This window comes from Anser anser (assembly GCF_964211835.1).
Source record: "Anser anser genome assembly, chromosome: 7".
Taxonomy (NCBI): Eukaryota; Metazoa; Chordata; class Aves; order Anseriformes; family Anatidae; genus Anser; species Anser anser.
This window is the reverse complement of record NC_139727.1, coordinates 12,418,376-12,443,800: the sequence shown is the minus strand read 5'-3', so window position 1 is coordinate 12,443,800 and position 25,425 is coordinate 12,418,376. Positions and strand designations below refer to the sequence as shown.

At 40.7% G+C, this 25,425-nt stretch overlaps 1 protein-coding gene across 7 annotated transcripts in view; it reads left to right on the top strand.

Moving 5' to 3' along the window:
- Positions 1-25,425, top strand: part of LOC310902580 (uncharacterized protein) — a 522,528-nt gene that overhangs the window by 70,283 nt on the left and 426,820 nt on the right. For 3 of the 7 annotated variants that reach the window (XR_014586805.1, XR_014586806.1, XM_083844352.1), the window contains 2 exons: positions 18-184; positions 620-748. The gene's annotated coding sequence lies outside the window, so the exon portion shown is untranslated. Of the gene's footprint in view, positions 1-17; positions 185-619; positions 749-16,044; positions 24,986-25,425 lie in introns of those variants that run through there. The other 4 variants (XR_014586807.1, XR_014586808.1, XR_014586809.1 and 1 more) reach the window with 2 other exon arrangements.

Here is a 25,425-nt window from a genome sequence, read left to right as displayed (position 1 = left end):
TTTTTGTTCTGTTTCAGGGACAGAATGAGAGCGACAGACTATGAAGTGATTAGAGACATGGCTTCCCAGGAACTCTTGAATGGACCAGTATACAGAAAAAACAGAAGTCCAAGGGGGTCATTGGAGGATAAAAATGAACCAACTGAGTGGTGAAAACATTGATAGGATTTGAAATTCACCTTCAGTGAGTAGATGTTCTTTTATTATTGCTGTTGTGTTATTATATAAACCAAACACTCCCTGTACTGATTTGAGATCAGCAGAAAGGTTTCCATGTTGCAACTACCATTAGCCTGGCTAAAATTTCTGTGGAAAACAAGTGCTTAAGAACATATTTAATTTGATTGGTATTTAAATAACCACAATTTAATCTCTGACTCAGGGATCTTAGACTGTAGGACAGATTACTCCTGTGAATATTTGATCTACATTTCTCAGTGAAATGAAGCTTTGTTCATGCAGCTATGAAGCATTATTAGGTTGTAATCACACACAGAGTGGTCTTTGTTATAGAGCACTATTAATTACAAATGCTGTGCAATTTGCAGGCCATCTATTCTGACTGTGATTATGATGTCACTTGCACACCTGTGTCAAGAGTATTTTCCTCTCTAACTAGGACTCATTCTTTTGACTCAGCAAGGAGCTTCTTTTGATGGTGGAAATAGCTCATCTGTTGTCTCCATGGCTATAGAATAAGACAGAAGGGAGTGAAAACTTGGGAAACAGCCAGCAATTGAAGCAGGCGGTAAGCCCAAACTGACTGTGTGCCTATGCAACAGAGGGAGCATGTCTTGAATGTAATATGATTAAAAAAATAGGCTTAAAGCAGGCCTGTTTGCTGGTGTGCTTTTTGCACAGTGCAGTACATGTTAATTAGAGCTTTAGCGCAGCTTCTGAGCAAACATAATTTTCCCTCAAAGAGAGAGAAACAAGGAGGAGAATTTTGATGCTGGAAATAAGGTACTATGAATAAGAATCAGCAACAGTGGATTTAGTTTAAGCTGGACTGGAAATTGTTGCAGCTTTATTTTATGTTTTGTTTTTTTTTTTATAAAGGAAACCTATGTGTCAGCTTCGAGTAGTGACAGAGATGCTGAGAATTGGCATGTGAGGATAACGTGATAATATAGAGACACCAGGGAGGGTGTGTACACAAAAATGCATCTCAGTCAGGCAGAAAGCCATGCTGTGATTTCAGTAGAAAGCTACGAGAGGAAATCAATAACTTTCAGAAGGCCCCACAGTAAAGCAATAACATTATCTGCCCTTTCTTCATTCTGCTTCTCCCTTCCCCCTTTCCTCTCTTCATAAAGATACAGAGCTGCATGATCTCATATTTGAGTTTTGTTAACTCTGTGCCTCTGAGTACCTCAAGCAGTGAGGCAATTCAGGGAATACAAAGTGTCTCCAAACCAGACTGTAGGGATGGAGGGATAGGGACGTCACACAGGCTATTGGATTTATTGACAGGCTCTGATTGCCTTGGAGGCAGTCTGTGTAGCCTGCAGTCTCATGCACAGTGCCTCTATCACAACTGTGTTCTGGTCTTTAGAAAAACTCTTCTCACCGCATCTTAGTGCAGCCTTCACTCAGCTGTGCATTTTCTGATGTGTAGATCTACAGCGAGTCCATTTTACCATATAGGCTTCCATGCAGGGCAGGGTGATCTAGCTACATAGTCCCAGGTTATGGGCAGGCACAGACTTTGCAGAGCTTTACAGACTTAGTCTTCCAGATGTTTATTCATGTACTTGGCTGTATAAGCATTTTGGAATTGGGATCTCTTTTCTATGTAGTTGTGTGGTAGTTTAACACCAGTAGGCAGCCGTACCGCTCTTCTCGCTTCCCCTCTTCAGAAAGACAGAGGGAGAAAATATGGAAAAAAAACCTTCTGTACACCTTGGTGTTTGTGGGGTTGCTTCTCTCACATGTTCTCACCCCTCTCTCCCAGATGCTGTAGCACAGCAGATTTTCCCTTTCTTCAGTGCACTCTCCCAGAGGCCCAACCAGCATTGCTCACGGCTCGGCTCTGGCCAGCAGCAGGTCCCTTTGGAGCTGGCTGTGATCTGGCATGGGGCAGCTGCTGGCCTCTGCTCACAGAGGCCACCCCTGCAGCTCCCCCGCTATCAAATCCTTGCCACGTAAACCCAGTACATATTGTAGAAAGGTAATGTCAGCAATCCAGTGACATTAAGTAATAATTCACTTGGTTTCATTTGCTAGCTATTGGCACTGAGAAACTTATGCTTTTCTAGCATAGAATTAGACTGACACAGCAGTTAGGAAAAAATTCTTTTTTTTTTTTCTTTTTTTTTTCTGACAGTTGTGATTGCTTTTGCTCTTACCCAAGAGCTCAGTTCTATCTCTATGGAAAGTTAAGAAAACAGCCGTACCCTTGGCTCATTACAAGGAAATGATTCTCATTTGATATTTTTCCATGAAGTTATTGTTTTGTCAGAGCTCAATACACCAGAGCAGGAAAGATTATTTAAAAAAAAAAAAAATTCAGTGGAAAAACTCGGAGGAAGGAGCATTTAGCAGCATTCAGCATTTAGGAAAATCTTCTATAAACAAATACAATTTAATGACCATTTTTTCTAAGCTGTGAACTTAAAGTTCAGGCAGGCATTGGTTAGCTGGAAAACATAAGGAAAAGACTATTTGAGGTTCGTCCTCAGCTGCAATTGAGGTGCATAATATACATGAAGTACATAGAAGAAGCAGCATACTAGCAATCAAATCACTGAGTTTTCTGGGGTGCTGGGCTAGCTGGTACCTTAATTGCCTGCCAGTTGCAGTTACACCATACAGTGGGTCACTCTACCAGCTAGAGAATTACTTCAAGTACAGAAGTACCTTGACCGCAGCAAAGGCACTTGAGCTTTACAGTACCTATAGAGTGCTGGGCCTGAGTGACTAGAAATTAGTAAGCAACACCACTTTCTGGTTTGTTTGTACTCTAACCAGATAGCCATTCAAGCCTCCCAAGTGCACTGAAGTGCTACCGCATCCTAGGTGGAAGACTGGAGCCTTCTGTACTAACTGATGGCTTCCTGCTTTAGCATCTAGACTTGTCATAACTTGCTGCTCTTGAGCTCCTGTAACATGAGGAAAATTACAATTTGGGAATTATTGTAGCAGGCAACATTGCACCCTAAGGATAACACAGTCCTCTTGAAGATATTTACTTTGTTCAGGCTTAAAATGGCCTGCTGTTGATGTATGCATACACTTGGGTTGTGTGACGTTGGTCACAAACGTTAATTTGCTTAGAGCTTGATTGTAATAGGCACTATGTATATATATGGTAAAAGATGGGCTCTGTTCTCAATATTTTGCAGGTTGTATGAAAGAAGATTAACAAAGGGGTAGGAGAAGAGTAGTAGGACTGGGAAGAAAAAGTTTTTGCTGGATTTTATAAACGAAAGCAATTTCTGGTTACAAAATGGAAGGAAAACTTTTTCAGAATCTCTGAGATGAAAACTCTTCTTTTACTAACTCATATTGTGGATTGGGTCATTTTAAATGTTTTATTCAGACAACTAGAAGACTTTAGATTTTTCTTCTTTTAACATACTTAAATAGTACATTCATTTATATTTCAAGGCAAGTAATTTCAAAGCAAGGAATGTCAAGCTGAACTCTGACACTGGTGGCTTAAAAAAACAAGCATTAGCAGTCAGTGGCAGTTCTGAAATACTTAATATATTTTTTGAAATGTATCAAAGTGGATTATGCCCTTGAGGAAAAATTGTTTTTGACAATTTGTTTTTTGCCAGCTCACCCGAAATCTCTCAAGCAGATACAATCCAATTTAAAGGAAGAAAGCCTGAGACACAAAAATCAGGGGCATCAGTGAAAACTTCCCAGAACATAGCTAACTGGTGTTGGTAGGAATTGCAAAGTCCTGTACTAACTGGCTTGCCAAAGTCCCAGCTAAGTCCACAGAGAACTTAAAAGAACACCATACTTCATTAGGTGGGCACAACACTTCATTAATACTTAAAAGGAAGGTGCGTCTCTTCATAAACTGTATGTTGAAACCAAAAGCCTGTTATTTATATAACGTCAGAAACCATGAAACCATCTGTGTGTTACAAGGTAATGTGCAATCTGTCTGAATACCAATGCTAAGATGCTAATGTCCTTTATTTGTAATAGTTACTTTAACAAAAGGATCAGTTGAGAAATTCACCCGTCTGTATTTTTTGATGCTGTATCCTGAATATGAATGCAGAGCCACAACACTGCCATCCTTGCTGATAGTTGATGTTGGAAAATAAAAGTCAAGATGTGCACAGGTGTTTCCAGCATCTTCCCTTGAAATACTGCCCAGTTTGACTTAACATCAAGAACAGGCCTACATATCTGCCCTATCACTGCACCAAGTCAGTCACGTAGCAGTCAGAAAGAGTCATGCATGCTATCACTTGTCTTATGACAGACATGGAGGTTTCTTAGGAGGTGAAATCTTCAGTCCACTTATACCAGGTTCATTGCTTGCTTAACTTAATTGCTGAGCTGCACTGTCTTTGCTAATTTGATATTCTGTTTCTTAGAAGAGACATAGATTTCCTGTTAAAGTATTATATATTCAGCAGAAATCTCCTTTCTTCTGGACGATTCACAAATTCTTCTGTACAAAACAGTCTTTTCAAGGATGCTGTCATTTTATGCCATAACTGGCATGATTTGAATGAAATGTGTTTTAGAATTAAAAATAATAATAATAATTACTGGTTACTCCATGCTTTATTGCCTTGAGGAAGCAGAAAATTCCATCCAGAAACGTGCAACCAACAGAAAATAGGTTTATGATATTTGCCAGTTTGCCTACAAAGTTTTGATTATACTTTGAATCACTCTCTGATCTCAGATGTACAAATGTGCTGTTAAATATGGAGGGCTTTTAGCCATAGAAAAATGATAGAAGTCCTATAACTGAGTTTATACTGAAATGTTCCACTTGACACTGAATTTGCATTATCATGGTGAAAAATGTTACTTAGAAATCTACAAGGCAAAGGCAAATCATTTAACTGTAAGCAATTTACCAAAGGTCATTTCAGCATCTGACTGTAGGAAATTTCAGCCACTTACTCACAAACTAGAGTAGACCTCTTAAAGCTTATAAATATAGTGAGGTAGGGCAGACCTCTCTCCCTCAGAGTTCAGTGATGCAGTGTTTAATCTATGCTTTGCAAAAGTTGTTTTCCTTTCTTTTTAAATTGCAGTATAATCTACTTGTAATGAGCTTTGTTTTAGGACAAGTAGTCAAAAATAATAAACAGAGTAGTTTACATTAGGAAAATGCTGTATAGTTGAAAAGACCTGTCGAGCTGGTATTTTCAAAGAAATTTATTTTTTCAAACATTTTTTTTTGATGATAACTATGCTATGACTTTCTTGTTTCTGTGATTTCCTTTTTTGTTCTGAAATATTTGAGTTTGATTCATCATACTGTAACACAGAGTGAACATTTGGATGGTAGATTTTCATATGTAGTATGTTTTTAATTATGAAGGAGAGCAATAAGATGAGTTAAGCACTTACAGAAGTTTATGTAGATACTTCTGGCTAATGGAATTCTTATTCTCAGATATTTTTGAGATGTTGAAGACAAATTTTAAAATCCTAGAATTTCTTCCAAATTAAACCAGTATGAAAAAAAGAGTTTTTATCATAGCCATTTGGTACAGCATGAAAAGATTGGAAAGACTTCCTGGTTTAGTAGTATAGAGAGTATCTGTTTCAGTCAAATCCTTTCCTGTACACACTGTGCTCAGCTCGGCATGCAGTAGCAGAGGGCAGATTTACTCAAATCAGGCAAGACTGTTGGGGGTTGTAGCCCCATCTGTTTATATTTTCTAGCAGGCTGCATGGGATGCAATGGAGGAAATGATACTAAAGCCCAGCCCATCTTCCCTGACCTCATCACCATGGCAGCTTCATCCAGTCTGAATAGAATAACCCCACCTGGATGAAGCACTTTTTTAGTGGTTGCTCCTTTTGTCTAGGACTTTGAGATCCCCTGAGCCAATATAAAGAAAAGTGGGAATAAGAATGGCAAATCCAATTGTAATTCAGTGAAGCAAAAATTGCAAACATTTCCTCTCTGTTCCACTGGACTTTCTGAGAACTGTCTTGGGACTGATATATATTTATATTTATGTATATTAAAAATATTTTCTGTAGCAGTAGCATATTCTGCCTTTAATCAAGATGAGGTTATACACATTACACTCTTTGCATACAAAATGAGAAATTCCTGTGTCCTTCCTAGTCTCATTGCTTACGTATTGCTTTCCTATATTATGGCATCAGTCACTCCATCTTTCTGTTCTAGTCCCTATTTCCTTCCGTATCTCCCTAAACAAAGTTCATCTTATTTATAAATGTACAAATTCAGAACTTAGGCTGAGGCTTTTATATGACAATATTGTGTTGTCAAGAGTAGCTTCCTAAATAAATTTTGGTTGTTACCCATGCTGCCATAGAACCATGCTTAAACATCTAGAACTGTTCACTGATAGTATTAAGGGCTTGGGTGTAAGCCCTTTTGAAGGCTCAAGGCATGCTTTTAGTTAAGGAGAAATGTGTGGGCAGATCCACCTACGAACCCTTACCTGCTTCTGCTGTGCTGTGCTTTGGTGGCTGCATTGCACTAGTGTCTGATGTGAAAGGGCCCAAGCACCATTAAAAACATCCACCCACTAGTGTGCGCTGAGGGACTTGTGTGTATGAGACAGTGTGACCCCTCAGAGGGCATCCCATCTACCACCCTCACCAAATCCCCCATACTTACCAAGACTATTCCCTTTGGCCAACCCACTTTTTTTTTTCCTCTATTTTTTTTTTCTTTCTCTGAAACAAGAGGTGCTTTCCCAAGCAGTTCTGCCAGAAAATTGGGCTCTTTCCAGTTTGGTAACAGCTGTCATCAGGCAAGCAGCTGAGTGATGAGGGCACTAGATGAAATAAATACCTTCTTATGGTAGCTGAGGCTGGAGGAGGCTGGTTGCTGGTAAGCCTCCTGCACCATAAAGTGTGTACATTGGAGTAGAAGCCACCTGAGTATTCACAAAACATCTGCAAATAAGATAATGATACGAAACAAAAGCATGCCTGGATCAGAGTTTTCACATATTTTGACTACTTCAGTGTAGAAGATGACCAGGAGTAGTGCAAATGTGAGTCAGTTGTAGGTGGAACTGAGGGTCAGAACCACAGATGTTTTGCTGTGACTTTGCAAAATGCTGTCTATGCTTTTGCATTGTAGGTGGCTTATTTGTTTGTTGTTAGGCTCTGCACTTCCATGTGCAATCAACTTAAAATATTAAAATGAGTGGTTAATAAGTCATTTGAGTGTTGACTTAGCAGAATCTTTTAACTTGCCGGTTTTAACAACCTGTCATAGTGATGTTCCTGGGTCTGACACCTTGATGACAAGTAATCCTGGAAGACAGGTGTGTGATTCCAGGGACCTTGGAGCACTTAACTTTCTGCTGGTGTGTTATAAATATAGAAATTGCCAGTACTAAATAGCTCTAATGTGACATGCAGCAGAAACCAGTTCACCCTAACACACACAACTCCCGCTCGTTGACATCAGGAGATCCGCATGAGTGTAGCTGCAGGCCAAGCTACAGATCTAGGCAAAATGTGGGTTTGCCCAGGTATAGGGGCTGCCTTCTCTGTCCAGGCTGGAGCACAGAGGATAGCTGTGCGAGCAGTGTGCAGGGGTGAGCGGCTTGTCCCTGCCAACCCCTGCTGGGGAAGCATGGCCTGCGTTGCACACACCTGGCAAATGCAGAGTCAGCTTTTACCCTGCCATGCAGGGGGAGAGGAAGCCTGTGTGAATGTTGGGGTAGGGAGGGAGGAATTTGGTGTCTGGAGGTGACCAAGGGAGGAAAGAGGGGTCTGGAGGAGAAGCTGGGCTGTGGGAAACCAAAATGATTTCTTTGTTCTGCTTGCACCTATAGACCTTTTGGAGTATCCTCCTGAGAGAGTTTACAGAGTTGCAGCCTGTTTTAGTGTATCAGAGACAGTAGTGAGGTGTCTTTCATCACGTACACAATCTGGAGAGAAAACTTGTGAAAACTGAAGAGCTTTTATACTTAGAGAGTAGATCTATCTGGACCACAGAATGAAGATAAGAAGGCAACACACGTGGGACTCCTGGGCTAGAGTTAGTCTAGCCAGGGTAGGCAGTGGTTATGATGAAAGACACATCAGCGTGAGCTGTGACACATGCTAGCAACTGGACCACAAACCTTCTAGATACTAACCCCTAGCAAAAATCTGAATGCAAGTAATGCCAGTGCCTTTTTCTTTATGGCATAGATGTATGAGGCAGTGTACCAAAAAGATTGCCTCCAGTTTCTATCAATTTATCTAGTAAAAAAATACTGCTGGACCTTTGCCTGGATGTATCATAAGATAAAACAATCTGCTATCTGGAAGTTGGATGCCAAAGAAACTGAACATAAAGGATACATTTTAATTAACTTCTACAGTAATTTATTGAGGAAAGTGATTTGTTGATCACTACTTCCAGTCTTTAAATAAGAATTTGTTTTGTAAGAGAGGTTCTTTTAATTCACCTGCGTTTTATTGCTTCCAGTATAGAAATTGTTGGGACAGCATTCCATGCACTCTTATGCAGACCCAATTAAGTGATTGCCAGAGTTAGTCCTACCCTTAAATTTATGGCTATCTCTGTGTGTCCTGTATGCCTTTGAATTTCCTGCTTTTGCCTGGAATAAGAAGTGTTAACACCTCTTGCTTGTGTATTTCTGGCCAAAATTAAAAGTTAAGGAATGGCATGTGTAATGAGGTATTGTATTTCATTTTAGGTCTTTTTTAGGTCTTTCTTTAGGTCTTAGACCTTTCATGTAGGTCTTTTTGCTCACTTTCTGTTGCAGCAAGGCATCTCCTAGTTCAAGTCAGGAGATGAGCTTCTCAGCTAAAACTAGAACCTCTTGATCCTTCTGCATCAGGAGTGAGAACTACGGTAGGACCAATTTTTTTCTGTCTGACCTCTTTGATTCCCCAACCCTGAAAAATTTCCAAAAATCTCTTTGTAATGCAGCTAGGGTGGGGTAAGTGTATACTTAGACAAACAGCTGGCCTTTGATTCATAATGTCATCTAGGCTTACCCAAAGCAGTCTCTGGTGTTCATGTGGTTAAACTAATTGAGAAGATTTCCCCAGTGTTTTTCTGTTCTGCCTCCTGCAGAATGACAGGACAGGGTAAGTGGCTAATACAGATGACAGATTAATAGGTTATTGAACAGGGGTTGCTGTTCCTCAGACCATTTATTTCTTATGCACTGATTCAATTAAGTTATCACTGTAAGCTTTCTTATTGATTAGTTCAGGAGTAATTTCCCAACAGATTTTAGGAGCCGGTATGTAACAGATGTTTGACATTAAAAAAAAAAAAAAGAAGTTACTCATGGAAAGTATCTGTTATACCTGTGTTTTATTCTAAATATTATATTATATGTTACATAAGTCTGGTCAGCTTGTAATAAATACAACAAATGTTTTTCCACTTCTGTCACTCTTAGCTGTGTAAGTTTGCTTAAAATCAAATCAAAGTTTGTCTCCACACAAAGTAAAGAAAGTTGACTTATTTGAGCTTGTTTTTGCTGAGCAAAGAGAAAAAAGTAAGGTTTCTTCCATTTATTCTTATCAGAAATAGGAATTGAAATAATTTTTATACTCTTCTGTGAAAAAAATCTGGATTTGGATGAATTTGAGGGGAAAAAAAAAAGCCTGCTGTGTATTAGTTAACTTATGGAAGCTGGTGGTGCTGTTGCATATGCATTTTAATAATAGGTAGCTTTGATTTTTGAGTTGCATGAGTTACCTTTTCCTGAACTTTATTTTGAATTTTTGGGTTGAGTGAACCTGCAGAGGTTTTAAAATCTGACTAGAAGCTTTTCTGAATGGTTTTCTTCTCAGCTGAAGAAAATTGTGCAACGTGATTACAAAGTCTTACTGGCAATGCATTTTGGTCAGTACAGCATGATTTTCTTCTACTTTTAAAGATTGTTTTCCAGTGGAAAAGCACTTCCTAGCTGTCTTTGAAGTTCCAAGGCTGCTAATACACAACTCAATGACGCACAGCTCATGTGAGTTAGGTTAGCTATCGGAGGCCTCCAGTTTTAGCCTTCTCCCACCAGGCCCTATCAGTATCTCCAGGGGGCATGTTCAAGCTGTTTGGCACCTGTTTTGAGGTAGACGGGCTGCTTTCTATATGTTATGCTTCCTGATGTTGTTACTAGAGGCATAGATTATACTTCTGTGCAATCACTGCAAAGTAAAGGTCCATATTTACGGTTTATGTTTCCTAAAGTGAAGATGCTGAAGTATACTTTGCTTGAGTTTGCACTGTGGATGTAAAACACTAGTGTTTGCAGAAGAAATCATGAACTTAAACATATTTTTATATCTTGGCATTCTAGTGACTTGAATATTAATTACAAACAACTCATAAATGCTATAATGAGCTTCCTAGCTGTTGGCCTGTGAACTTACAGTATCTGAGAAGTGAGATGTATTAATTTGGACCTGTCAGGAGTCGTAAAGGTTGTGCAGGCCAAATGCTGCCTTCATCAATTTTTGTGAGCAACATGCTTGCAGAAGATCTGTTTGCTAGGGTTGTAATTGAGATCAGAGCTTGGTCTTGCAGTAAAGAGTTACTTAACAATGCTGCTAGCTCCTAAACATGACACAAACTCACTTCAATGCTATGTTAACTTTGCAAGGAAATAGGAGTATTCTTAGTGCTATTTTTAAATGTACAAAGTAATTATTTTTGCCATTATAATAATTAAAAAAGGAGAAGCTTCTACTGAAAAAGCGGGAATCATTTTCAATTTTTTTTTTTCTAGGTGAGCTAGATAATCAGCAGGTGAAATGTTTCCCATGTTATCACTGCAGAGTATTGTCATGTCTTTGGGCTTTAATGCTGTAAATGCATACTGCCTGGCTAGAAAATAGATGAGGGAGAGAGTATTTGTGAACTTCGGTCATCCTAAAGGGCATTTCTGCATCTGTTGTATGCAGAGACTTTGGTGTGTATAACTAGGCAGTCTCTAGAATACCAGAGGGAGGAACTAGAATAATGGAATACGATGCTTACGCTTACTAAAATTTAGTGCCATTGGATCTTTCCCTACGTTCCCTGCTCACTGGGAAGAAGCAGGGTGTCTCCACTCCCACTGCCTTTATCCTGAGGTTCCTTCCCGTGAGGTGGTTTGGATGAGGAGAAGGCTTTACCTGAAACTTCCAGCATTCACATAGCTGGTCTTTCAATAGAACCAAAATTATTAAAATGAAGAGGGAAAAGTGTGAAACTAAACCATACCTCTGCAACAATCCATCCAGACTGATCCTAAGTGAAAGCTGTCATTTGATGAACTCTGAGATTCTGTGACTCCCTGTCATAAATCTTTCACGTGCATGAAAGTCCACCTATATTGAAAGTGGGGATCAGAGCAGAATCCTAATAGTTTTTGAGCTTTTGTCTTTTTTTTTTTTTAATTATGTCTTGAGAAATTGTTGTTCTTCCTGCAATATCCAAACCATTTCACCTAGGTTTGGAGAATGGCTGAGTATAGTCCAAAACAGAGGTTTTGGTGGGGGGAGCACTATTCTGCACTAGTGGAAACTGGAGAAGGTGCCATTTTGCCTTAATTTCTTCTAAATGATGTGTTGGTCCAGAGATATCACTCCCTATTCCTAGCAGTGACTTATAAAGCATGCAGTAGAAACTGAGACCCATGTCCTGTTGTAAAGGCACTGGGATTTTTAAGCACTTTTTTTTTTTTTTTTGCCAGGGGATGGCGTGAAGAGTGGACCTGCTGCTTTCCTTTGTGAATGCTGACTCTTTATTACATCCTTCCTAACCTTCATGCCTTGTTCATGGGATCTGGCTTCTCCCTGCATTAGAAAGACGGAGAACTTTCAGTTGTTGTAAATTAATTACAAAACAACCATTAGAACAATTAATCTAACATCAGCCAAGAAATAAATCATCTCTTTGGGTTCATTCCTCAAGGACCATGTGCCATTTCAGGCATATTTGTAGCTGTTATTAACAATAATCATTATCCCACAGCTGTCAGTGGTTACAGCAGTATCTGCAACCGGGAACTTTTCATCCTTGTGACAAGATGTTGAATCTAATTAGAGGAACTTCTGATTTGGTTATATTTATCTATTGTGAAAGGAGGTAGAGGAATGAAGAGCAGTGCGAATCCATGTGATCCTGGAATGGCAAACAGGAACTCTTCCCCTCTGGGTGTTCCAGTGGCTTTATTTTTACCTTGGGAAAGCAGCCTTGTAAAACAGGTAGGTACAGGCAAGGATGTCTCCAGTATTAGTCAGAGTCCAGTTTTGGCTTTAAGCTGATTGTTATAAGCAGTTACAATACATAAAATACTCCCCAAAATTGCCTTGTAGTGATTTCAGACTTTGTTTTTTTTGGAGTAAAACTTGCTTGGGTGTGAGAGGTGGGAAAGATGTGTCTTTATTCATAGAGAGGTTTTTGCTGGTTTTCTTCTGGTGAGCATACTTCAGGCTTTTGAGGCTTGAAGTGGGGCAATCTCTATGGAGTCCCACAACATAACACCGACAAAAATCTTCGGGCCGTTCCGTTAATACAGTTCTCTTCAACCATCACCACTTTCTTGATGATGTTCAAACAGCCTATTCACATCTGGGATCTTCAGCTGGGAGAGCAACAATAATAAAGTAGGTTAAAAGATGTTTGTTCATTTTTAGTTAGGAAGAAAAGAAAGTGGAAAGCATGAGAGAGGTTGAAGTATTATGGGTTGGCAGAAACTCAGCAGGAACCTCTGGTAGGAAGGGAAGAGGATGTGGATTGAAGAAACTAGAGCCCTGAGGGCAATCCTCTAAAAATATATTAGAACAGCACTGTCAGTGATATCCTCAGGATGCACAAGTCCTGCACTCTTAATTGAAAAGTGCCAGGGGTAAGGTGCTCACCTTGAAACTCATTATCTATCTAAAATAATTTCTTTCATTTGCTACTGCTGAGGACTTCTGTTTTAAACTGCAATAAGAATTACAGCCTGAAATACCACTTTCTTGTTGGTTGGAGAGAGAGTTCCCTCAAGGGAATGGTACAGTCCAGCTAACAAAGCCTGGTTCGCTTAGGGTATGTAGTTATAATTTTTTTAATAAGAGCTTAAAAAAGGCAGAAAGAACAACTACCATTTCTGAGAACAGATTGGTAATTGAGGCATAAAAAATTCAGTGACTTAGATATGTGCAGAATCTTACACACACACAAGGCTTTTTGAATATCATTATTGATTACTATATTTTTTTCCTGATTATTATAAAATGTGAGGAGAATTTGTGCCATAATGATGAATCTGGAATCTTGTCCTTAAAGATTAATGCAACAAGTTTTAAAACTGGAAGAAAAAACAGGACAATTTACTGGATGACAGAAAAAAAACTCTTCTCTGTCAGCTGAAAGATGAGCCCCAGGGAGGTGGTGATTCTCGAGTAATTCATATCAATCTGGTGCAGAGGAGGAGAGAAAGAGAAGTTGAAAACTGGGAGGGGCAGTAGGGTGTTACAGCTTTAAGGGTTACTTTACTTATCTCCAGGACTCACATTTAATTTGGATTTCAGTTCAGCAGTTTGCAAAATCGATGCCTCTGTTGCGATTCACCTTGAGACTCTTAGGCATATCCTCATTAATCCTGTGATTCAGGGGAAAGGCACCCATGTGTGTCTGGAGACACCCACCCATCTCACAAACAGATTATTGCTCTAATTCCTTCTGGGATCTATTTGCATAGTTATCTTAGTCATACAAAGCAGGAGCTGAGTGAGCAATGAGCGAAGTGACCTCTCTCCAGCTCTGCAGCTTCCTTACGCTGCCAGGAGTAGCAGCACTCATCTAACAGGTTGCTGTTGAGAGTGGCAAAGTAATTGGTTCAGTCAACCTGATAAATACTTCATGCTTCCTGAGCTGTGCAGTAGCAACAGGATTTAGTCTTGCCTTTTCTTCCCTTCCCTTCAGACTTGCCGGAATGCAGAGGCTGACAGAATTCTTGACGGAATGCAGTGCACGGTGAGGCAGGCTGCTCTGTGCTTGGCAGGGGGACCAGAACCTCACAGCATCCACCAGGTGCTCAGCAAGGATGAGGACTGTTGCAAACCAGTGACACTGAATAGCTTTGGTGTCTTTTGAGACCCCTATTAGGCAACAGCCAAAAGTTGGAGCAAATGGCATGACTTGCTGCTCCTTCCATTTTTTCCTAGCTTCATTTCAGTATTTAAGTTGGAAACCCAAGATGCAATTTGTTGTGTTTTGTTTCATTTTTCCTGCTCTCTCTTGGTGTCGCTGAGTGGTGTCAGTGTCTGACTATGCAAAAGACACAGACAAAGTTCCTGACTCATTTGGTTGCTGCTTGATTTCACCAGCTGGAGCTCTGCTCCAGACTTCATCAATCCCTAGTGCTGCCAGTCTGAGATGGAAGGGACCATGCAGCTCTTTCAGGAACATAGTAGTCATGTAATCCATCATCTGAATACCAAGCCACTGGTCTGCTGAAAAAGGTTGATTATTGGTCCAGAACCTACTAAATTCAGTGGCAGTTTCCTTCAGCTCAGCAGTCTCTGGGTCATGGTCTCCACTGTATCAGCATTTTTAGGAACAAACCGAGTCCCTGACACTGAACTACAGGTCTCAGTCCAATACATTTCTGGTACTCCAAGGTTCATTTCTCCCAACATATTAAGCTTCTTCACTGTCCTTGTGACTTATTCTTGGCAGGATGAAGTTAATCTTTAAGGCTACTTTCATGAGCACCTTCAGTGACGCTCAGTAAAGTTACCATTCAAGTCTGTTTTCTGTGATTGCTTTATACTTCAAAATCAGTCCTCAGCGTATCCTTTGAAATTTGGTTTTAGGCAGAATTTTCTAATATCCTCGCAAGCTGACAGGCAATTGTGGAAGGACCTGATTTTGTGAGATGCAGAGTTGCATCAGCTAAGTGCTGAAGAAAATTTCAGGCATTTTCTGTGCGCCTTCTAGGAACAAGTGCTCCCTGTAGTTTGGTTCTTCTGCACTTGGGTTATGTGTTTCTTCAGCTTGTATCCATGTCAAAATATTTTGTGTAGTTTATGTAGTTCTTCTGGAAAAAAAAAAAAAGGCTTGAAATATTTAAATAAGCTTCTATGTGCTTATTTCCAAGGGCTGGACGTAATTAACTCTTGGCAGCACGTTACAGAGCTCTGCCTGCTCAGCCAAGGGTGGCTGTAGCAAGGATTGTCTTTGGGGCTTTCTGTGCTGCCCAGAGAGCCAGGGCTTGTCCACAGGGGTGACAGGCCTTAGCACTAAGCTGCTAGTGCTGCCACAGCAAAGCACTGTCTGGGGCTGAGAAACCCAATCCAAAATGAACCGCAGCCAAGCTACCCCCATGCCACTTCTTAGCTAGTAAGACTTGCCTTTTACGTTATGGTGCATATGCAAGGGATGTGCTACGTGTAACAGGACTGAACACTGACTAACAGGTATGTCTGTGTGGCAGGGTGCAGACACACATATTTTACCCGTGCTTGAAGCTGGCTGCATGCTGGTGTGGAGGCTCAGGAGTTGGTGTGGTTCAGTGTTGCATCTGAGGGTCATGAAGGAAGCAAGAACAGTGTTGTAGCCTAATCACAGTCATTATACAATGAAAATGAAAATTACAATCATCAATTTATATTTCAAATTAAAGTCACAATTTGCTTATTTTGTTAAAGAGAAAGGTTTAAGAGATTTGACCAGAAGTATTTATAGAGAATTGTACGTCTTTAGTAGAGTAATAGGAATGTGACTGACATCGTTTTCAAATTATATAGTTTACCTTGGGTCAAGCAGCATGAAAAAGGAAGCAGCAGGAAATTGGGGTAGTGAAACTTACCAATAGTCATCTTCTGTGATGGAGAACAAACACTTGCTTAGTCCTGCATATTAACTGCTTATCCTGGGTTCTTGGGGGTGGGTGGGCTGGGGAGCATCCTATCTGCAGCCTCATGATAAGCAACTGTTTCCTTGGCGAATTCATTTCTGAAAGTGAGATAATCCGATTTCAATGGAGCTGCGGACACCCACTCATCCTGCCAAGCGAGGAAAAAGCAGAGGAAAAGAAAGATTTTTCACTGCTTCCTCCTTTGTACTCTGCCATGATTCAAGGACAGATAAAAATCTTGGCCTTGTTTCTCTTCTTCTTGTTTGTGGTCCTTGATAGCTTTGCAAGCTTGTTTATTTTCACTAGAAATGACTGACTTCATTCTCCCTGGCATAATTCTTGACGGTGTATAACCGAGGCTGTGCCAACACAGAGGATTTTGGTTCTGATTCAGCAAGGAATGTAAGCAAGTATTTGATTTAAAACATAGTTTAAGCCCACCTGTGTTCAGCAGAGCTCTTGAGCTATATGTGTTGAGGACTTGCAGGGCCCAAGAATGCACAAAACTTCTCATAATATCGAGGATGTATTGGCATCTGAGTGCTGAACGCCTCCAGGAGTCCATCTCTTATTTATCAGATGCCACAATTTGGCAATTTCACAATACATTTTTTAAAGTTTTTCGCCTTCACTTTAGAAGAAAAAAGGCTTGTATTTCACCGTGGCATTCTTCTCAACTCCCTTCTCTATTTTTCTCAAACTGTTGCAGTATGCTGGATCTTTAATGAATCTTTCTCTAGGTACAAATCTCTCTTATGAACTGCTTGAGCAGTATGGTGTGCAAACCACATTGCTCTTCCATCGGCTTCCTTCAGGCTCTGATCCATCACAAAATAGTCATTGAATTGTCATATTTTCTCCTCTCCGCTGTTCCACATGCTGCTGTGCATGAATGTACACTGAGGTATGAGCGAGTCTAAGCCTTGCACAGCATGAACTTGAAAATACCCTGTGATGTGAGGAGCTCGTATGGACATGGTGCTGAAGAATAGTACAGAGGAAGGAGGCCTTTCTGGAAGGAAGACCATATACAGGCAGACAGAAGAAAATCCTTTTTTAAATGTTTGTTTTCTGGGGGACGACATGCACCTAATGGCTCAGAGGTTTGTTTGGCTTCCCACACAGGCACCGTAGCAGAGAGGGCAGGAGGCAGGGTTGGCCGCTGGCTGGGCTCAGCTGCATTACTGCGAGAACAGAAGGAGCACAGGGTGGAGGAAGGCTGACAAAATATTGAGTCCTGTTCTGGGAAATGCATGTTCCGCTAAAGGAACGCATTTGAAGAAGTTCATCTCTAATACCTGGTTTAATGTGTGGTGACTTGCTGAAGAGGGGCAGTAACTGTAGCAAGACCCACCTGGGACAGTGACCTGCAGAGGTTTGCTCCTCCAGAGGCTCATTTTGCAGCGTGATAACCTCAGTGATTGGGAGGGCATTGTGCTTATGGGTGCCTCCTTGCTGTGCTGGTAGCCTTGCCAGAGCCCTTGTGACTATCATACCTGAACAACTTTATCCGTCTGATTTTAATTTTACCAGTTCTATTCTCTCGTAGACATTTTTTTTAGACTGAAAAGTAACATTTCACCCCCCCTGCAGCTGTGTACAGTAGTGTATTTACCATTAAATAACAACATCCTTAAGGCAGAGTTCACCCAAGTCTATGTGTCTGTAAAATTATATCCTGGCTTCCTCAGAACACGTCTCTGCTATGAAAAAGAAGTTACCACGGTAATATGAACCTGTGTCAGGAGCAGTGAGTGACTGTACAACGGAAAAATACATTAGTACTGGCTGCTCAGATGAGGAACTGTCTACCTTGGAGTATTATTTTCAAATCTAGAAATGCGATTTTTTAAATCTGTAATTGATGAATTATCTGTCTGGGGACTCTTTCTGGCACTGTGAGGGGGCCAGACTCCATGCTAGAAGAACAAGTCTTTCCCAACTCTAACTTCCATCATTTCAAGGCTTCACATGGATGCTTTTTTAGGTTGTGTAGCAGTGGCAGTCCAAAGGTTAAATGGCTGCCTTTTAGCTTCTGCACAGCAGTTATATGGGATTAGGTTTTCTCAGTGGGTCTCTAGGCACTCATAAATCAGAGTGCCCTTACTATGATTTCTTCCTTGTTCTGTGATCTTTCCAAGGAAGCAAGTGACCTCTTCTGAGATACTGCAGATGATGGTATTTTTCCCTGTAACAAGCCACAAAACTTTTTTGTTCTGTTCTCAGAACAGGTTCTTGTTGGAGTTGGAAAAAAAAAAAATCCCAATGCTATCTCTTGAGAAAGAAAAGTGATAAATTACTGCTAATAGATATATGATAAGATCTTTGTTGCCCTCTGTGTTCTGGTGGCACATGTGTCCCTTTGATTCATTTGGCTGAACCCCTCATCCCAGCAGGATTTCTTCTTTGACTTTCCGAGTTTCCTTCTGGAAATACCAGAATTTCTTTTTGCATTTCAAAGAGTGTGTATATAGAAAGGAACGTGGCAAATGGCACTGAATAAAATGCCTGCCTTTAGCCAACAATTGGTGTGTGACTGCATGCTGGGTAGCCTGGCTGCACTTCATGAATTTTGCTCCCTGTGCAACTATTAGATTTCATACTTGGTAGCTCATAGTTATGCTTCTAAAAAGTTGTTCCTCAGTATCTTTGAGTGGGTGGTATTACAGAGGTAGTAAACTAGACTGAGTCCAGCTAGATTACAAGTGAATTTTTATGTTCAGCCCAAACCCTTCTTCTCAAATTCTTATTAATATCATGATGGTGATGTCTGTGATTTTTAGTAGGAGATTCTGAAAGAGAATATTGTCAGATACGTCTAGAAGTCAGAGCAGAGCTCAGAATTGGATTAAGTTTTGAGGACTAAAGTTTGAGCCTGAGAAAAGGCTTTAAGACTCTAGTCTCAATGGCTCCCAAGGTAATGGAAGATGTAGCATTTAAAATTCAGAGACTGAGGACAACAGATCTGCAGCCTACGGGTTTGCTGCAGAGGTGGTTCTGGGGCTGGGATGCCTAGAAGTGTATGTTCTCATGCTTGACAGTTAAGGCCTGCAAGCTGGAAATCCTTTGAAGTCAATTTTTCTTAGGAAAATACATATTTGTCAAGTTTGACGTTTCACATAAATTTGCCAGTTTTGAGGACCTTCTGACAAAACGCATGCAGTAATTACTGGAAATGAATCTGGTTTGCTGCCATTAAAACTGGTGTGTTGCCCTGGATTGGGGCTCTCGAGAGCCCTGAGCAGTGGTGCTAATGATTCTTGGAGCACCAGCAGCGTCAAGCTGGTTCCCACTATCCCAGTTGCTCTGGAGCATTCAGAATCTAGGGTTGTTTTTCTAGGGAATCTGCTCCAGGACTTCCACGTCCTTGTTCCAGCACAGGGTAGATCGTGACTGTTTCCTGGTCCAGGCATTATAGCTGGAAGAGTTCCTGGATGTCTGTTCTGTTGAAGGCAGATGTGTCTGCACAAATGTGGATAGACTCGGGAAATCTGGTGAGCAGTCTGTTTCCCAAGGGACTGTCATTTTGCATTCAGTGACTAAAAGTTTACAGATTTGGGTGCTGTGAGCAGAATATAAGGCACAGGGGCCTATGATGTCAGTTCGCAAGAGGGTGATGGGAAGCTGTCATGGGTCAGCAGGTTCCTGCGAAAATACAGGATGGGTATGACCCACCCAGAAGTCACTAAGATTGGAAAAGCGGGGACTTAAGCCAGTATTTGTCACTTGGCTGTGGAACTGCAAGGCACTTGGGCATAACATCCAAAGGTAATATACATTGCCTGGGAGTACTTTCTCCTTTAGAAGGAGAGGAAGTAGTGGATACGGTTGTAAATCATTCTGTATCTCTCCTGATTTGCAACAGCACTAGAGCACTTAACTGAAATCATGGCCAAATATCAAATGTAGTATATGACAAGTAATAGATAGCAGAATTAACAACATTTGCTGAAAAATTCATAGACCGATTCTTCTGAGATTTCTTTATGCTACTTTAGCAGCTTGAGAAAAGAACAAAATCATATTTTTGAGTAATAAAGATTATTATTTAAAGGACAAAAATTTGCATGAAATGATTCTATAGCATAACAGCGACTTTAAAAAGAGGTCACAGCCCTCAGTCTTTGGAATTTAGCAGCTCTCAAGCTGAAAGCTCTGTTAATCCAGAGAATAAGAGAAAGCAGATCAGCTTTCCTGAGCTTTAATATAGCAAACTGCTGCCAGGCAAGTAAATTGATCTCAGAAAGGAAGGAACAACAGAATTTGGAAATACAATAAAAAATAAGATGCGATCGTAAAACATAACATAAAAGCATGTGTTTAATGCATTTTTTTATTTTTTATTTTCCATTTAGTGTTGTGATTATGCCATAGCTAACAGCAGCTATTACCCAAATCAGTGGCAGACAGGCTGAAATACTGTTTCAATTACCCTGCTCACAGCAGCTCACCCCAGCCCATCTATAAATAACTAGCAGATCCTTCGTTGCTCTGTGGATTAAGATTAAAGATATGCAGATAATTTAAACCCTCAACACACAGTCCTCTGCTGCAGAATGTATTCTGGAGCCACTTGTTTGTGTCCCTCAAAATAGAAGCTATTGCTGGGAGACTACCATCAAATGAAGCATTAGGCAATGATGTTTCATGGCAAGATAATGGTAGACTAATCCAAGCATTTCCTCTATCTATGTATTGCTTTCTGTCTGAAAATTAGGAAATGTTTTTTCCCCTCCTGTCACTTCTTCAGGCTCCTGGAAAAATTAGCCAGTCTGTGCCTGTGTGACGTGCTGTCTCCACGGAAGGGAGCTATATTCCAGCAGTGAGGCTTGGGGGAAGCTCGTTCTTCAAAGTTCTACCACGTTTAATCTGCTTCAGTTAAGATGATAGCTAATACAAACACAAACAGAACTCCTCCATTCTTTCTCTCCCTCTATTTTTAGAGAGTTGATGTTGTACCCCTAGGACATCCAAGTGACATGAGAAGCTAAAATATGCATGGAACACCATCCCCAGCAGTTTGCTTATTGTCTGAATATCACTGCGCTTAAAATAAACTGGATTCTGAACTGTAGATGGAGAACAGGAGGAAAAACACATGATATTTAGGGAGCTGAGTCAGCCATGAGAGAAAGCCTGTTAAAGTGTGTGCTATGAATGCATTACTTAGGGAAAGTGCTGCCTAATAGACCGAGGGAATGTAGTTGTCTTTGAGCTACCTACAGAAAACTGTGGGTAACTGCAGTGCCTACTTTGAGCAGACCAAGTCCTTTCTGAATCTTGTTCTTAGCTCTGAATTTATCTTGCAATTTATATTTATGGACAGAATCAGGCACTTAAAGCACCCGTTTCTTGCAAAACCATTGAAGGAGGATGAACACTATTTTCTTCTTTCTACTCTTCAGATTTTACTGAATACATCAATGTTAACAGCTCATATCCAGGATGCGAGACACAAGATTTTACTTTGCTTAACTTGGCAGGACCACAGTCTGCACGTGGTATGGGCTAGTAGACTATTGTAGCCATCAGATTCTGCTGAGTTTTTTGATTTTCAATGGACAACAAAATATTAACTGAGGCCAAGCAAGTAAGAGAAGTGAGAAGTAACGTGGTAGCCAACTCTTGTTGTAACAGTGAAAACCTGGGTTTCAGGCTTATTTATCTCATGCTAAGTGTCCTCGGAATTAGCTTCTTGTTCTGTTCTCCTGTATAGATAGATGTTTCAGTCAGCACACTATGCAGTAGTTCACTGTCTTTTGTCTTCTGATTTCCTGTGATCCAGGAAGTATTCTGAAACTTTATCAGGGAGGTTAGGTAACACCTTGTGGTTTAAAAGTTAGAGAATTTAATCAGGAATGTGTTTTATAGTCCCTGCAAGAAGTGAAAGACTTTGAATATCAACCTGCCATATTTTGGGTAATTTTTTCACCGTGCTATGAGGTAAGAGCAGTGAGTGGAAGACGGCCATTGGGATGAAAAAAGCTGTAAAGTACTGAGTTTGTGAACTCTGCTGTATGCGTGACCTCGACAGCCCGCTTCCCAGGATGTTGTAGACACAGACACAGGCAGACGTATAGGACATGTGAAGAACTTAGATAACTAGGGAACTAGGTGGGTTAACTTCTGAGCCTCTGTACACTTTCATTTTGCTCATTCCCATCCCATTCTGTGCTTCTTAGATATAGTCTGTGTTTCTGGCAATTCTGAACATCAACAGCAATCTTAATGCTTTATATATCCTAAAGGAGTTTGAGATGCCTGCAGCGTTTATTGGAATACTGGTGAATTAACTCCATGTTTTAATTTGAGGGGATTTTCCCAAGCTTCTCAGCACACACACACTGTCTATGTGAATACCTTTATTCTTTTTCCCTTTGCTGTGAAGCCGTGATGATTTATACTGAGTGATGATGTGACCAGAAAAGTGTTTGTGTACACAGGGGGGAAGTATAGTGAATAAAGGAAAAAGAAGTGTACAATCTAAAAGGATGCTGATCACCTGAAATTCCCTGCGGGATCGTGGTGAGTACTAAAGAGGCTGAGCCATTGGTGAAATTTAGTATGGTTCTTGGCAGGCTGAGGGTTAACCTGCTTTTGTGGAGAGAAGAGAGCACAGCTGCTTGCCCTGGGTTCCTCTCCGAGGGAAGTGAAGCCTTCCCTGGCTGAAGTAAATCATCACAGCTCCCAGGCAAAGCACTGTAAGAGAGATGTACCTGCATTGCTCTGCTTTTCGTGTCTGTTAGGCACAGGTGGGGAAGAGTCATCATGTTAGCTCAATACAAGGAAGAGAGAAGAGGCAGTCAGATCTTGCTGAGAGTTTTCTAAACAGCTTAAGATTTTAGATGCTTTTAGTAGAAAGTTGGTATCACCTTTGGGTTAGCACAGTGAGGAGATAATTTCTGTGGTGAGAAAGCTTAGGTGCCAGAGGGCTATTTCAAAGGAACTGGTTGAATTACCTTGAACAAAGCCAAGCAAACTAAATTCCCTCTCTTCCAGCTCCCACATTGCATTAATCTCTTGTGACAATGCAGTTAAGTGAGGGAATTCTCTTTTTTCACTGAAAATAGCAACAGAGACAGTTACCATGGTGGAAAGTGCAGAGGCTCAAGAAGCCTCAGGGAGACTGACAAAGCTTTGCAAAAGCACATTTGTTTTCCCAAGTTTTGTGGGGTTGAGGAGGGGTCGAGAGTTATGAAGTCTCCTGATTTCTTTTCTGACTGGGTTTTAAAATAGCATAAAGCAGACACAATTGATGGAGTTTAGCATTTAAAAAAAAAAAAAAAGAAAAAAAAAGAAAAAAAAAGACGCCATATACAAAGAGTCTGGCTTCCTTCAGAAACACCGGCAAACTGAAGAGGCTGGACACAAAGTGCTTCTTGCTTGTCTGTAGCGTAGGGCTTCATATCAGCTCCTTACTAAGTGCTCTCTTCCACCCCTAATGCTCACTAATGCCATTACAGATGGCTCTGTACCAGAGGCAGGCCATTTGAAAGCAAGTCATCTTTCTGACAGATGTCTCTCTTCAGAGTTTCCTGGAAACGGCTCTGAGTTTTGTGTCTCTTAATTTCGTGAAATAAAGCAAGGTGTGGTCTGTAGCAGTCTGAAGGAATGTTCTGAATGTCAAAAAGCGAACGGAGCAGCCACAGTCTGTGCCTGTTTCTGCTTATGTGAACGGAACCTGCTGTCACCAGCAATTCTGACCTGAATGCAAATGCGGGATTCAAGTCCTGCAAATAGTCTGTATTTGAGTTTGTGATTCGCTATTCATTTGCCTGATTCCTGCCGACGGACACATTCTCTAGTGTGTTTACTTGGATAAGGCATGAAATGGGTGCAAGTACTGTTGATGTGAATTCACTAAAATATTCAGATGACAGTTTCTGTTGGTTTTGTGGTACTTGATCAGTCTTGTTTTTTGCCATGCGGTCAGTTCTCAGCCATTGTTCCTTGGGGGAATACAGCAAGGGTTAAAACATTGTAATAAGGCAAAAGGTAGAACAGGAATAAGCTAATATCACAGGTCAAAAACAAAGCGCTCATTTGGTGACTGAAAAAGTGTTCAAGTCCCAGCTTCCCCAGCTCTGCATTTTATCTGTGTGCTTTACCTTAAAGAATGAAGTGGGAGCAGTTGTTACAGTTGTATTCTAGGGAGATCTCATATGGGAAGACCCTCTTTTATTCTGCATATGTACCATTAGTGCCTGCTGGCCCTTCTCCATGCTGTCTTTACTTCTTTCACCACATCTTTAACCCATCATTTGCCGAGAAGTACAATGCTGTCTTTCAGTTTGCAGTTTTCCTCTCTCCAAGTAGGGGAAGTTGCAGAGTGAAATTCTTAGAACGCATGCCGCTGCCTGGTACCAGCATCAGACAGATACTGGCTCTTAGTTGTACCTGGTAGGTTGTAAGCAAGTGGCTGAGCTTGTAAAATGGGACCTAAGTACCCCTTCTACATAATTAGTACCATTACCTCGTTACTTTTATTTCCTATAAGGCTAATTTTGAACAGAACACCCTGTTTTCCTCTTTTCTTGTTTTCCTTACAAGAAGCCAATTGTACTCCTCCCTTCCACCCAACTCTGAGTAAAATAACTACATTTTTATTTTACAGTGACTTGTGTTTGGCAGGCTCCCTCGTGCTTTAATGAATTACTGAGTGCTTCTAAAGGTCGCTTCTCTTTGGTATTGTTAGACTTCCAGAGAGCAAAGCCACCTGGTTTAGCTGCTTTTTAGCCTGCCTCTTGGCTGACACTTTTCTCTCTAATTCAAAGAACAGACAGTTCTGCCACTGCCTGACCTCTTGTTTCTTCCACTTTTGACAGCTGAAGTGCTGTATTTCAGTTCTGCTGTGATATGGTCTTTCCATAGTGGTGATTTCGTTGTGGTCAGTGGAAGTTCTTTAATCAGTACGGAGATTGAGAGCATTTCTTTTTGATCTGGTCATGTCCACAGAAGAAGATATCTCAGAAAAAAAGGTCAGTTATCGACAAAAGATCTAGACACTGCTCATCTCCCATAGTGTTTGGGGTGGGGATGGGAATGGATAAGGCAATAGCACTGAAGTCCCAGTTGTGTTAGGAATGTGTTACCTCTGATGAATGCCAGCCCAATCAACAAAATATGTGGGGTGGAGCAGCAAGCGGTTTAGTGTACGAATATTTTCCTACTTGGAACAAATGCTTTTCATTCTGTAGTTACTGCACAGCATAGTGTTTTTGTTAACTAACTAGTTTTGTTCTGACTGTTTAGAATGAACTGAAGGAAATTCAACCAGCCATCAAGTTGTCAAAAGTCAGCTGTAAGTAGGTGTAGGACCTGTGGTGGTTATATATTGCTGCTTTCATTGTGCACGTTATTGTTCACAGCATGCACAGAAAACAGAGATCCTTAAAACTGTTCTTTAGTTTAGACACTG